Source organism: Lepisma saccharinum, chromosome 30 (assembly GCF_977018435.1).
Source record: "Lepisma saccharinum chromosome 30, izLepSacc3.1, whole genome shotgun sequence".
Classification (NCBI taxonomy): Eukaryota; Metazoa; Arthropoda; class Insecta; order Zygentoma; family Lepismatidae; genus Lepisma; species Lepisma saccharinum.
Window position 1 is genome coordinate 5,651,339 of NC_139258.1, and position 14,624 is coordinate 5,665,962.

The 14,624-nt window shown below is 36.9% G+C and overlaps 1 protein-coding gene across 3 annotated transcripts in view; it reads right to left on the bottom strand.

The window, feature by feature from the left end:
* Positions 1-14,624, bottom strand: part of sha (shavenoid) — a 509,126-nt gene that overhangs the window by 183,782 nt on the left and 310,720 nt on the right. For all 3 annotated transcript variants that reach the window (XM_083115602.1, XM_083115603.1, XM_083115601.1), the window contains exon 3: positions 1,207-1,252. The gene's annotated coding sequence lies outside the window, so the exon portion shown is untranslated. The remainder of the gene's footprint in view (positions 1-1,206; positions 1,253-14,624) is intronic.

The window sequence follows — 14,624 nt, forward strand, 5'->3', positions numbered from 1 at the left end:
CAAAATAATAATAATACGAGGTTTCAAACCTGTCTGACCCTGTGACATACGCATGTGCACATGTTACAAAAACTTGTCTGATTATGACAAACCTTCGAAATAATCTGTGACATGTGTATGTCACAGGGTCAGACAGGTTTTTGTAACTTGTACATTAATACATGTGTATGTCACAATGTTGCTTGGGTTTTCATTCATGATTCCTACCAACAAAATATCCTTAATGGATACTCTTTCAGTTGTATATAACAAATTTTTAATACATGCTTCGATTGTCGAATTATTACTGGGTTGCCATGACTTACTCCCCAACCCTCGTAATAATGATGCATAATGAATAATAATAATATGCGACAAAAATTTACACTTGGCAGAGGAGAGGGGAGAAGGAATACGTAAAATGTTACTCAACCAACGTTCCCATTGAAGAATTGAAGAATTTCAAGTGGAAAAATGGTCTTGTTCAAGTTAAAAATATTAAACTACCTTACATCATCAATGGGTTATGAAACGTTACTTAATATCTCCATAATGTCAATTGAAAAAGAAATAGCAAAAATGCTAAATTTTCATAGGATAATTGGCTATTTTGTTATTGAAAGCAAGTTAAATTCTAATTATTCTCATTGAGATATTCAGGTTTTATAAATATTTTGTAAATATTACTTAGAATAATGTGTAATACATAGTTTATAACGATGTTGCAAAACAAAAAGTTGACATTATATTTTTTACTACTGAGAACATACCGCACACTGTACCAATTGTTTTAATTAACCTTCTTAATTTTTCTTCTTTGACTTGTGGGCTTATATTCTGTTAACACACTGCTGGAATGTTCTGTTTCCCAAACTAGAGATAATAGAAGGTTCTTAAACATGTTCTTCAGGCATTAAGTTATAAATAATGTTCTTAAATATACTAACATTTTTTTAAAATCAGAAATGCAAACTACGACTCTTTAAATGCACGTTACATTTTTTTTAACGAGTTTCTTCATTTCAACATTTGTAGAATATCACAAACCACAGGATAAGAAACAATACCGAAGCATGTATTTAAGATGTCGGGACTTTGTATTGGGGTGGGGGTAAAACCACAATCCTGCCTATAAGGGCGTCAAAATATGTAGCTACGGGACTGTACGCGAATCTTGTATAATTAAACTACAATAAACTATGAAATAAATAATTTCACAAGACTTACCAATGGCTGCAGATAGAGTCACTCAAAATCCTTAGTCATGAGGAGCCTGTAAGAACAAAGGTCCGTAAGAAGTGGTTGCCAACTCATAAGGCAAGAAGGTATCAAGTATTATCGCATAGAAACAAAATTTCATTGTTTAACTTTTGAAATTTGCTACTTTGTTAGCATTAAATCATTCTTGAAAAAAATGTTATACGAGACTCACGTAAACCGGAAGAAAGGTTTGTTAATAATTGGATGTAAAGTCATGTCCCTGTAATATGAAAATTTGATGATATTGTACAGCTCAACAACAAAAACCTATTTAGGGGGCGAGGTCCAGGGGGTACGGACCCCCCGAAAGATTTATTAAGTACTAAAATTAAATAATGAAAAATTATTATTTTAGCCTTTGTTGTATAATTTCCTCTGAACTTATTGGAAGACAAGGATTATTTTGGGATCATACGGCTTTGAAGGACAGGACCCCTCCCCCACCCGAATGACTTATTAAGTACGAAAATTAAATATAATGGAAATATACTCGTTTAGCATTTGTTGTATAGTTTCCTCTGAACTTATTGGAAGACAAGGATTATATTTGGAACATACGGCTTTGAAGGACAGGAATGACGTGTTTAGGGGGTCCAGGGGTGCTTACCCCCCCTAAAAACTTACGATGTAATAAAATTAAATAATGAAAATATTAGCATTTATTGCGTAGTCGATGTTTATTAATTTTCTTTGAACTTTTTAGAAGGCAAGGATTATATTGGGATCATACGGCTTTGAATGACATTACAAAGAAGATTTATGTACACTACTACTCAATATGCATAAAATATTGATCAGAACTTATTTTTCTCCAACTACATGTAACATCATTTTTGTTATTAGATAAATATTCAATTATTCATCTATTTGACTTGAATTTCATTGCCAGGGCACTTGTTTTTAAGTAAATTATTTCCATCTTAACTACAGGTAAGCTACGTAATGAATATGCGCAGTTATATCTATATTCTTATACAGTCTTTTTACCTATTCGTGTAATAATAATATAATATTAATTTATGTATTGTAATTAGTATTAATTTTATTTAATTTTAATGTAAACATTTTTATTAAAATTATTATTCCTGAGACACTTTGTTCGGGCCCCCGCGAAACATATTTCTAGATACGTGCCTGCTCAACAATACAAACTGGTTAACTAAAGTGGACAGTCATTTGTTTTCTTCTCACTTCCCCTTCCCGTGTTGATATATTTAACTCACTTCTTAACACGCCCTTTGCTTATTTGTATAATACGAAATTTTCATGCTAAAAACATAACTTCTCACAAATCTACTTATTATTTATTTTACATTAAATCATACTGCCTTCTTTAGACTTACAACAAAACAAATGCCCATCGTTATCAATATAGAAATCAGAGTTCCAAGATGTAAAAACTCGGGCATGTCAACACACTCCGACATTAACAGAACTAGGCTAAAATATTTGAAATAATATCAATTACACATTAAGTTACAAATATTACCAAACAAGAAGTTCATAGCATATGCTCATGGGTGTAACTTGTGATCTAATTTGGGGGGGGGGGCAGAATCAAATTTGGGGCTTAACTTTGGGGGGGGAAGACACTCGAAAAGTTTTCCATCTCGTAAAAGTAGTGTCCAGTATTATTTGCTAATTACTGTAACATTTGCAAAATACTGCTCTTTATTACTTTTCTCCTCAGGTCCCCTGATTTGTAAACTTTAATAAACCTGAAAATTTGAGGGGGGCTTGTCCCTCCTTGTCTCCGCCAAGTTACGCCTATGCATTTGCCCAACGGGAAAATATAGTTCGCTTTACCTAGTCGCTTCGGTTACTCGCACGTATATTCGACCAACGTAAACTAGCCTTAAGTCTTTCAAAACAAGATTACCAGATCAGTGTCAATTCTTTCCCCTGTCTCCTTTCAAAAAGATACCAGACAAACTCGCGTTCAAAGCCCAACTCCAGATCTCGTGCAGCAATCGGTATTAACACGTCCAGATCGTCCCATCAGGGCATCTGTTGTGTCAGCACGTCGCACAATACCTTTCAGCGGAACCATTCATCGCTCTCATCTGATCAGAGACCCCGCCTAGTGAGCCTGATCGTTCAATTAGCGTGATCACTCACCGGAACGAAGCGAGCTCATCTGGTTATCGGATTGCGACGGTGCTTTGTTGCCTCTAATGATGGACGAAGGGAGTGACAAATGGCACTCGATAGCCTGCTTCATTGTTGCGCTCCCGACTTGATACACACTCGACACGATCCCTGAAGGACTCTTTTGCACACAATGCAGAGCTCTTTACCAGCACGGCCTGTGTGAAAAGAGTAACGTCTTTGTCGATGCCGCTTGGACAAGCAAAGCACCGGGTGTGCTCACGCCCAAGAGTAACACTGCCTTATCCCATTCCATTTCTCCTCTCGATATATCCATTATGTTCTAACACATTCCTTTTGTGGACTAAAGGCTAGAAGGTTTATTTCCACTACGAAGTGGTCTGTCGTCTGCAGGCTGTTGTCAAGCGATGCATGATAACTGTTGTACTAGTCCTTCGAAAGGACAAGGAAATATTTCAACAACCTATTCGAGCCCTTTAAGGGCAAATTCTTTTCCGTTCGCTATGTGAAATACCTGTAAATATATGTATATAGATATTAGTTATGTGTATGTTGGCTATATCGTTCACTGATTGTGAAAATGTAAATCTTCTATGTCTATTTTTCTTCTTCATTTTTTTCAAAAGAGCCCTTTCACGTTTGATACGATATATTTCTTGGATCTTTGTCACCATTGGCTGAAAGTTTGTATCACTGCAAATACCGATGTATTGAAGCCTCTCTAAGAAGAAGTTGTTGTTTTGTTGGGTATTTATGTTGTAATTATGAATTGAAATTTCAGACAGAACAAAACAACTGCACGCAACATTATGATTTGCGAGTGCAGCGTTCTATCTACCAGATAGAACATTGCATTCTGGAAACGAGATGGAGATGAAACAATTTCATTGTAAATTTGTCATTCGGTAGCAAAGTAAAATAAACAATTCATATTTTGGGAAATCAATCAACTACTTTGATTCCACTATTATCCAAATGTTTTGTCTTAACAACAAAAATAAGAACCGAAAACCACTACCATTCCTAAGCAGCTCCTACAAGTGACTGAGGTTAGAATGCAAATGGTTTATCTCATTCGGATGGCGCTTGTGATTGGTTGAGGAAATTGTCTTCAGGTTTCATTGGCTGTTGGAGTTTGCATTCTCTTTGTTGCTTCCAAATTCTGCACATGGACCAAAATGACTCGGTATATCAATATTGGTTGTATGTAAGCATCAGACGATAGCAGAGATGAAACAATTGTTTCCTAGACCACAGCCAAAATATCTCGATTTGTTTACAATTTGGAGATAAAACATTTACATTCTCAACGTGTTGCTGTTAGTTTTTGAATTACCAACTAGTACAAATATATTATTTGTTTTAAGAAATAAAACACAGAAATCTACTTACGAATTGTTATATTACACTATATCCCATAATACATCATTAGAACAGTAACAGTGATAATGAAATGTATTTCTTCTTATCGAAGATTTTTATCATTAATACAACTTAATTGTGAATGTTATAAGAAATATGACAGTCACAAACGGACAAGGGCGTCGCCACTGGGTAGGCTAGTGTGGGCTCTAGCCCACCCTAAAATAGCCTCAGCCCTCCAAATAGATATACAATTATTTAGATAACGCAAAGCACACAACGCGGTCTTAACAATTGACTAACATAACTCAGTTGCACCTCAAAAATGAAATTAAACTTTTAACACATATAAAAACAATGAGAAAAGGTACACAAATAAGAAAAAAATATTGAATACATTTGATTAAGATGGTTATTCAGGATTCTATTTGCAATTCCAGTAACTGTGACTAAATGAGTTTTCGTAAATTAAATATTTTTTAATGTTATCAGTTGAAAATGATTTTTCCCATCATTGCGTTGCTCGTTTACAAGCTTAGTTTGTCTTGTAAAAGCATAGAGAAGCTTTTTTTTTAACCGATGAAAGCGTATATCGCTTTATTTTTATAATACTCCTTTTTTTTATTTTTACAAACTACAGGAAATTTGATCGAATTTTTCAACACTAATAAAAATTGAAAACAAAATATTTGTAATAATCATATTACAGGTATGAATTTAAGTCATAAGAAGAATGCCCCTGTACAGCACAACTTTGATTGGGGAGCCCAACTAAAATTATTTTATTCACCCTTCAGCCCACCCCGAGAAAAATTTCTGGCTACGCCACTGTCAAGGGACAACATATTATGTTGAACATAATTTGGAATGTACCTGAGCTAAACAAATCCGAAGTTTGCTTTAACCGAAATGGCTTCCCTGAATCTGAATTCAAGTTAATATAAGGTGCGTTTGGAAGTATCGTACTGTACTTATGATGCTAACAATGACAATCCATGGCATTGTTTAGTTCACCAAAACCCCTATAAGCGAAATTTAAATTCTTTTTTGTGTCAGGGCTTCAGGTTCACTATCAGTGGCGCCAACTGTGGGTATGCTGAACTTCGAGACTTGTGTGAATTTATACAACACATGCCATAAGCCCTTATCCTATATTACTTTTTGTAATAACAATATGACCACGGATTGACGTCAGGAATAGTATACACGAGGGCCTTCCATTAAATAATCCAAAAGATCCGCGTGCATATATTAAACCGCTCCAGAGAAGGAAGCCCGTTCCGGAGAAGCAAGCCTGTCTATCCGTAGAGAAGGAAGGATTAATATACACGAACAGAATATTTAGCAAAGTGAAAGTGAAAACGAGACGAATATTGGATATATGTGAATATTTCTAAGATTATGATATAATTAATGGACATACAAATATTTTAAAAGAAAGTGTGATATATATATATATATATATATATATATATATATATATATATATATATATATATATATGTAACAAGAATTTAATCGAGTTATGTAAAATAAATCATATAATACATTCTACTTATCTCGATTGGAAGATATCCATTCACTGTTTGATTCACAATTCTTACAAAGAACCTATTACCCTAGCCGTGGAAAGGATTTGCACCCCAAAGGGTGCAAAGGATACAATAAGTAATATATGCCTTCGAACTGAGTATACTTTTATTTGGGACACCTTGTAGAACACTGAAGTGTATCAATTTGGAGATTAACAAATTAATATCAACAGTAATTTGGTGTGCAGAATTATTTAAACTTTATTTCTAAAATATAAGAACAATACAAGGGACATTATTGGGTAGGTTGAGTCCCACAGACCTATATAGGTTGGCCTTGCTCACTGCATGTAGAGTTGACTGCTACGAGTGGACGCACGCACGTAAGGTTCAATAAGATTTCTCAACCCCCGACACAAGGCATTTCGTTTCCACTTCACACATCAAGTGAACAACCTTTCGTAGCGTTTGTCAACGAAAGCGTCGTAAGAGAAATATCGTGACGTTTCTGCTCTGCTTTGTCCTTTCACTCCAGACTGTTCCATTTCGTTGGGAACTCAGAGTGCGTGTGACGATGCGCCTCAGTTTGCTTCATTCGGCCTTGATGGAAGCACAGCACTTTAATAGTGTTGCGATAATGATAAAAAAAAAGAGCTAAATCTTCCCTAAAAAGGGACTAAAACGAATTTCAAGCGACTACATGTACGAAGATGAAACCACACTCTGTCAAACAAGCTGTAATATCAAAATAAAAATCTCTCTGTAACTGAATATCTACAGGCTAGTCGATAACCTCATCTACTAGAATTGACGTCATAACACCTGAACGATACCTGTTGAAATTCTTGCATTTTAAACATCCAACTTCTGGATTATAATTGATTGATTTAATATTTTTGGGGTGCTCCCGCACGTATGATCATTTTGCACCTTTCTAACTACAGTAAAACCTCGTTGGGGGGATAAGTTGACCGCTTTAACGAAAGTCCAGATTAACTGAAATTAACCTAAAAGAACAGTAGAAAGTTCACTAAAACTGCGTTTATAGAAACAAAACACGTTTATTATGGTGTATTTAAAGGGCATAGGCCTAAATACACTATACAGTACAGTACAAAGTCTGCGGGAAACAGAATGTTATCAGTGGTTGACTGCCTTTTCTTTGAGAAGTTCTCTTGTTGACTTCTAGCCACATTTAAAACTGATTTTTTTTTTTGGCCTGTCCGGATTAAGCCAAGTCCGGCTTAACTGGGTTTTACTGTAAATGAGGGAAAATTCTCTTATATAAAACCCTTACCCTTACCTTAGAGTACCTTAGGGGGTTGTAAAGAACCCCTTGAGAAGGTTAAAAAGTGAAGGTTGTAAAAGGACCTGCATAGAACAAGTACATACAACATTAAAAAAGGCAAGGATAGTCTAAAATGCACCTCACAAACAGTGTAAAAGGTCTGCTCATCGCAAGAAGCTAAAAACATTGCTTTTGCAAAAACACTGTCATCTTCTCTCAATATTGATGACAATTGATTGGATAGGAGACGTAACAACTTTTAAAATGTCGATCCAGTTCCGATTGGACTATGTCAGCATAAAAGTCGCAACTATACTTTACACTGAAATTATAGTTCATACGGTACGCGTAGGATGAGCAAACTTTTACACAATTAAATTTCAAGTCCTCAGCGCTCAACTGGGTTTCCATAATGTTATATAACTTACGTTTCAATAATTAAAAGAGCTCAATTTGACTTCTCAAGATTTTTTACTTAAATAATCAGATAGAAACTGATTTTAACACAAGACATTTTAAATCAATCTTCCTATGTAACAGAAACGAATCTAAATCAACATCTTGAGAAATATTGACATTCATACAGCGTTCTTCGTAATCCGAATGACTTCCTGTGTACAAACATGTGTACATTAAAAAGAAAGTGAATACGTGTTGTTTTTGAATGTATAAGACAGTCAGAAAGTTGCCTTACAACAAGATGATTCTAGATACAATTCTATATTTGTCAATTGTTATACTTCACAAATCAGCAGTCTTAAACGACATTCCATGGAAGAACATAGGCGGAAATTACATACAAATGTTATCTTCAAATCAGCTATTGCTGACAGACTATTAGGTATACCCTGTGATTCCAATCTGGGTAGAAATATCTAAGTCAAGTTCTAGAGATTGCCGGTCTAATGACATTACTGACCCACACGGCAACTTCATGAACTCGCTGCCAAGGTCACCAGCAGCAGCAGCAGAAAACTTGGTTAATGATCTGATCAGAGCGTCCTTATTCCCTCCTTAGAGGAACAGAATTCCAAATGGAAAGCAAAAAGAGCGGTAATTAGGCAAAGGTCATGCCAAATACTAGTTTCCTTCTTACCGCGAATCTAAGTCATGTTTTTCCTACCTGGACCAGAGCAGGGCAGAATGACCTCCTCAATGTCGCGTGTAATCAGTGTTGCCAACCTCCCGATAAGAAAATTTCCTGTTTAATCTGTGAAATTATGCCAAATTCTAAATTGTGCTAGGATCTACATAATAATAATGAATTGTGACTATTATTGATAATTATAATTAGTAATAGTATTTTATTATTATAATTCTTTTTCGGATGATTGTAATTTTAAGTTATGCATCGAGAAGAGCTCAACATTGTACTAGAGATGATTTGTCGACTACAAAGCGGACCATTTGGTTAATTTGTGCCATGAATTTCTTCCTCCCAGAGAAGAAAGTTGCAAATTACACTAGATTTCTCCATTTTGCAAGGGTGCTAGGTGCCAACAAAGCTCGAATTGTGCTAGGTTTAGCATGATTATGCTAGGGTTGGCATCGCTGCGTGTAAGCGAAAAGAACATGGCGACCCACATTCGAACAGTTCGGTTTCCCAAATACCACCAAAAAAAGCGGAGTGGTAAATCACGTTTCGGCAGCTATTCTGCCATTCATACTAACCCCCTTTGCGTATTCCGACCACGTTTTTAACACACTTGGACAAGTAGCATTTGCAGTCGGATTAACTAGTGCGTGTGTCTCGGATACGAACAGACTCTTCGCGCTTGTTTTGGAGTGGCAGAAGAAAAGAAGATGAGAGGACAAACCTGTTACATGCTTGTCGCGATGTCCAGGCTACTCGTCAGCTGGTCAAATCATGTTCTGACGAATTACGTACCCCACTGGATCTAACGACCTCACTGAAGGTCGAATAGGAATGGACTTCTACTCAAAGCACTCGCATGAGTGGGAACTCCACATGTCTGAAATCCTGCAAAAGCCTCCATTAGATTCCTGTCAGGATGCGAAATCACTGCAGATTGGTGGGGGAGGGGAGGAGCAGACAGACAAGACACACACACACAATATGTACAGGGTGTACCAAAAGTCCCATTACCCCCCCCCCCCCCCTTTGAATTGTAGACAAACCTGCAAAATGTTATTTTAACAACATGCGTATGATGAGAGGATGGTATACCATTAAATCAGACCAATGACCACCATTTACTCCAGAGGATCTGTGTGCACACCGCCATTTTCATGGCACAGTATTATTCGCCTCCAAGCGCAATGTGAAATCCTCCGTAACATGGCTGGCGTGAGGGAAGCAAACGCACTGCGAACAGCTTCTTGAAGTTCCCCAGTTGTCTGATAACGATTATGGGCGACTTTCTGTTTGATGTGTCCCCATAGCGCATTATCACAAGATGTCAGATTTGGACTTTGGGGTGGCCATTTTAGAGATGCTGGTAAATTTGGCGATCCTCGTCCAATTCCTTTGTCTCTGAACACATCATTGAGGTATTCTCTTAAAATGGCCACCTGAAATCCAGATCTGACATCTTATGAACAATGATTTGCGTAAGGAAGGGGGGGACATAAATTAAGAGACATTAAGAAGATAATAGTTTTCTTATAAAATTCACATATAAATGCTATTACGTGTTTTATTAACTTCGTGGTTGTTAACGAAAGGTGATGAGACATGGAGAAGAAATAAGTCAGTCTAATTTCTGTGTTCTGGGGATTGCTGGCTTCAGTGTCCTAAAAGATGAGGCTCCTTGTTGTCCGTTTTTTTGGTATATTTTCGCTATTATTCCAGTCAAGTATATTCTAATCCCAAACTAATTGTTTATGTTCATTGTTAAAACAAAGACTCTCTCCCCAGGAAGAAATTGGTGGGGGGGATTTCAGGACAAGATCGTTGGTGGGGGGGGGAATTCCCCCCGGGATTTCGTACCCTGTCCTGTGTACTCTAAGTACAATTTTGCGAGTCCCTTCTTGTATTTCCACTCAAGATCAAGGAGCTGTTTCAAATCACCAAACACTTTCATTGGTCGATTGATTTCGTTTACTTTACTTCGCTTTTCTGCCACTGCTGACTAATCGCGTCGATGAGGAGTGATGATATGATGAAAAGACACTCGCAAAGAACACCCAGGCCGGGGTTCGAATCTGGGACCCCAGCTGTCGTAGAGCTCTACGCTAACCACTCCGCCATGGAAGTATACCACACTTTGATATTTTCACCGAATTAAACGAGTTCTCCTCTGGGAAACATTTCTAGTCATTTTTAATTTAATGCCAGCACCAGTAGCGGAGATTGGGAACAAAAATTGGGGGAGGAGGGTTAGGATAGTTAGTTTTACTTGGTAGACAAGGCTTATCATTAAGAGACGATAGTGCGGGGTAAAAATGGATAAACTTGGGGGCAACTGCCCTCCTCCCCGACGACTTCCATAATCCCCGCCACTGTATAATACTATCATGAACACACACACAAGCACATTTTCTAATTCTTCATGAGAAACTGATGTTAATTTGATTTTTGTTTTAGCGTCGCATTCTACCACTTTTGGCAGATGATATGATGAAATTCATGAAGTGATACTCACAGAGAACACCCATGTTCAGGTCTGGATTCGAACCTGGGACCGAAACTCATGTTAAGTCCTATTAATGTATTTATTGGGAATTTGCGGAAATTCCTATTAATGTTCATTTGTTCTTTGGTATGTTTAACTTTTCTACGTCGATTTCTTCCGATTTTGGAAGAAACAACGCAGTAAAAAATGAATAAAGTTGATTTTCCGTAGGCACATTCTGTTCAACTTGTATTGTATCTAAGTGGGTCAAGGATAAGAGAGAAGATGTCATAGGTTCCTGGATTATTGCAATATCTTTTCCCACGCTGCTCATTTCCATCGTAATAACGAGATCTTTGTTTCCCAGCAAGCATCAGAACAGACAGGATTGCTATTCTCAAATTGAAATGCTGCTTGGAAAGCTTATTATTGTAGACAAAGGTTGTGCATTGGGAACACGTGCATGCTCCGTTTCACATTCCTCGCCTGTTAGATTAGAAGGAAGTAACGAACATTTCTGCTGTTCGAGTATTATGTCATGATCAGGAAACGGATTTATATGTAAATGCATTTATTATGAATGTATGCATTTATGTTTGAAGCTGAAATCGGATATATTTTTGTATTATCTTTGCGCTTCATGGCATAGACTCGGAAAAATTCCTTTCTTATTTTCCATATTTGTACATAAATTAGGTACTGGGCCATATTTTAGTTACTTTTACATATTATTTCCATATTTCAGAACATTTCTCAAGATATACTCCATATTCATGCAATAACTACATGTCTCCGTGTGATTGAGAGTTGGGTGAATTTCTTGCAAATAACTGACAAATTTAAAATACACTCCCATTACTTCTTGGGATACTGAAAGCAGTTTTAATCAATATAAATACACTTTAAGAGACAAGAGAAGGAAATTCACTTTCGAATACTTACAACAGAATCTCGTTATTCATTGTTTTGGAAATAAAAAATGAAAGCACATTTTGTGTTGTGTTGTGTATTTTATGTAGGTCGTGTAGTGTCTTATATTATTAAAAAAGGTAAATGGTTACAATTTTAAGACCATATTTAACTCCATATCGCCGAGTAACAAAGGTTGGGGGGGATAATCTTATTTAAATTAAATTGGGAATTGTGTCGCGTTGATTAAATAAAAAATGAAACAAAAATGCCGGAACCTCAAATACAATTAAACCACCATGATCAGCTTTCGGCACTTCAAGTTCACTGACCTCGCAAATACTTGTAGCATACTCCAAGTATATAATGTGTACATGAGATTTGTGATTACTTCACCGTAAGGACACTGTTTAGCTTTTAACAAAGCGCATGCAAAATGTTCAAGAGGAAACTGTGGGGGCATACACCTCAAGCAATAAACTCTCTGTCCGAAATCTGACTCGAGATTTCCTTAAAGTTAGAACACGATAAACATCTTCATAAGATGGCGATGAGGTTATCGTCTGGAAGTCACAGTTAGCCTTCCACTCGTCCATACCGGCTTGACAAGGTTTCTTTCACCCAATTACACGGCCTCTGCCTTCGGGAAGAAGCCGCATGCAGCAAGAGCTCTGAGTTATTTGGCCTTCGTGGTGTGGGCAGTCCAGTACAAGAGTTTGCAATTGAATTAGTTGCACGATTCGATCAGATTAAGTCATTAAAGATCCTTTAGAAGTAAGTGCATTATGCAGTTTTGAAAAGAACATCTTGATTAATGGTTAACTTGGCTGTTACACTTCTTGTAAGGAGAGATTATGGGATTACGGTCGTAAACGATCGTTGCGCCATCTATCCGCCAGTTTGAAACAGTAGGCCAGCCTACAGCAAGCTTGGTAACAATTTTATTGCTTCGTGGAATTGATTGAGGAACGCCTTGCGGGGAAACTGTGATAGAATAATTATTTTACGCACTATGTTGTCGTATTTATCTAAATTTCTACTATCTCTCTCACACATATGAATATATGGACACGCACGAATACAAGCATAACGCGATTGATTTTAACTTACAACTAGCAATTTAATCATCTCACAAAACTCAAAACGTTGCCATATGAAAACAATTGAACACTACAAAACCTTTAATGCCCAACACAGAAATACATGAAATCCAAGTAAAAATTTTAGAAATATCAACTTGAGAACTTTTTGTTTTCAGAATTTTATTCTTGCTTTGTGTAGTTTTCCTGCTTACCAATGATGACAGTGAGAATGAATAATGATTAGAACGGACACTCATGATAAAAACTATTTGGGTTCTTCGATGAAGAGATCATTTTTTCATCACACTAGATCTTCAGTCTTATGTATCACACGAAACAATAAAATTCATAAAATATACGTGCACTAGCATATTGGCCTCGTATGTAGAGATTGTTGAATCTGCAGAATTTTCTAAACGTTCAGCAGTTACAATTCCTAATTTCTACAAACGACGTTTGAAACTATGTACATTTCATGAATCTATTTTACGTCGCGACGATGAATGATGAAGCTATGGGCTGGATGATGGGACCAAAATAATTATACATCCTTGCCTTAATCAGGTTTCGAACCTGGAACCTCGGACTTCGTGGTGAGTTACAGAGGCCAGAACTATGTGGGCTTGTACGCAACAAAGCATTCCCAACCAGAACAATAAGGGTATGCTACTTTTGAAGCACCCTGCATATTCTTTTAAGGAGAACTTGGTTGTTAAGGTTTTATGGGAAAATGCTGTATGAATTAGAACAGGACTGTCTGCCTGTTATTACTGTCGCAAGAGAACGTAACGAATGTTTTCTCTTGTCGGTTATCATTCAAAACAAATGACAGCTGGAGATTATAACAGTCTCGGAAACTCCCCGAAACGTGATTCTCAGCTGTGTACTTTGAACAGATATGGATCTCTGCTACAACATGGGATTAGGGATACTTGCAATGGCGAAACTGAGGAATAAAAAGTATTGTGAGGCTTTGTTATTTAAGTTTGCATTCAATAAAAGTTTCATAACGTCGTTTAATACAGGAAAGAGTGCAAATAAGATTGAGTCGACTTTCATCTACCTTTCTTTTACAGAAGTCAAAACTTTTTACCAGTTTTTGCCAACTAAGAGGACTGAGGCGTGCCCAAAAGGGGGTTGGTGAGGGTCATAACCCCCCTCCTTTGGCTAAAAAACAAAGGCAGAAAAAGATGTCAAAAATGAGGACTAAATACTAAAAAAAAAAAACTGTACCTGTCGCCACTTCCGAAAATCCTGGGCACGCCATTTTGAGGGGGTGATGATACCACTTTATCGAAAGAACTTCTGAAGTTCCGACATTTGTTTGATTGCTTGATTTGGGCACTTTAGTATTATACGGACTACCTCTACGTTGAGGAATGCTTACGAGGTTAGGTTAGGCCTGTTAGGTTAGGTTCCATTAGCATAAATACAATGAAAAATGCTAATGGAACTTAACCTAACAGGACTAACCTAATTTCGTAAGCATTCCTCAACGTAGAGGTAGTCCGTATAATACTAAAGTACC